The 885-nt window shown below is 51.8% G+C and overlaps 1 protein-coding gene across 1 annotated transcript in view; it reads left to right on the plus strand.

Moving 5' to 3' along the window:
* Positions 1 to 885, plus strand: part of Dennd2a (DENN domain containing 2A) — an 83,477-nt gene that overhangs the window by 58,038 nt on the left and 24,554 nt on the right. The window lies entirely within an intron of this gene.

Genomic DNA, 885 nt, shown 5'->3' on the forward strand with positions numbered 1-885 from the left:
AAAAAAAATCTCTGAAATAAGAATAGCAGCTGTGGGGCTGGGGAAATGGCTCAGTAGAATAAGCGCTTGCCTGGCAAGCTCAAGGGCTCAAATCCCTGGCTCTGCAAAAAAAAAAAAAGAATAGCAGCTGTGTGCCAGCAAGATAGCTCAGTGGTCTAAAGCGCCTGCTTACGTAAACTTAGGCAAAGCTCAGGGACCGCAGTTCAATCCCCAGCACCACATGCCACACCAGCCCCTCCCTCAGGGTAGGCTGAGCCAGCCACCAAAAAAAAGAATAGCAGCCATATGACGTCTTGTTCTCTTCTAGTTCCACACTTAAAGACGCTGAAGCTGGCTAAGTGTCACATAATCATGGCGGGGGGAGGTCTTTTTGTGCTACTGAAGATCGAAATACAAACCTTTGCACTGAGCTGTATAGTGGCCCTTGATTTATTTGTATTTTGAGCCAGGGTCTCCCAGAATTGCTAAATTGTCCAGGGTGTACCCAGACTTGCGCTCCTCCTGCCTCAGCCTCCCAGAGTGCTGGGATTTCAGGCCCTTGCCACCCCACCTGGCTGGGGTAACACAGTTCTGCTGTGCATGTCCGCTGGGGGCTACCACACTCTTTTCTGGCCCCAGAAAGCAGAAGCTGACGGGGACACTCTGCCTCCCGGCTCCCTGGTCCTCCCTGTGGAAAGGAGCCCGTTGGCAGATTTCAGTTTCGGACTGGAATGGTTGTGTTCCAACATCCTAGAGAACTTCCCTCTAAAACATCAGAGCTGGGCCTGGTTGTGCACACCTGTAACTCCAGCATGAGGGAAGCTGACCCAGGATGACCGTGAGTTCAAGGCTAGCCTGGACTACTAGAGGGAGACCTGGTCTCAAAACAAAATGAGAGGGGCTGGT

The sequence above is a fragment of the Octodon degus genome, unplaced genomic scaffold (genome assembly GCF_000260255.1).
Source record: "Octodon degus isolate 3935 unplaced genomic scaffold, OctDeg1.0 scaffold00027, whole genome shotgun sequence".
NCBI classification, from domain to species: domain Eukaryota; kingdom Metazoa; phylum Chordata; class Mammalia; order Rodentia; family Octodontidae; genus Octodon; species Octodon degus.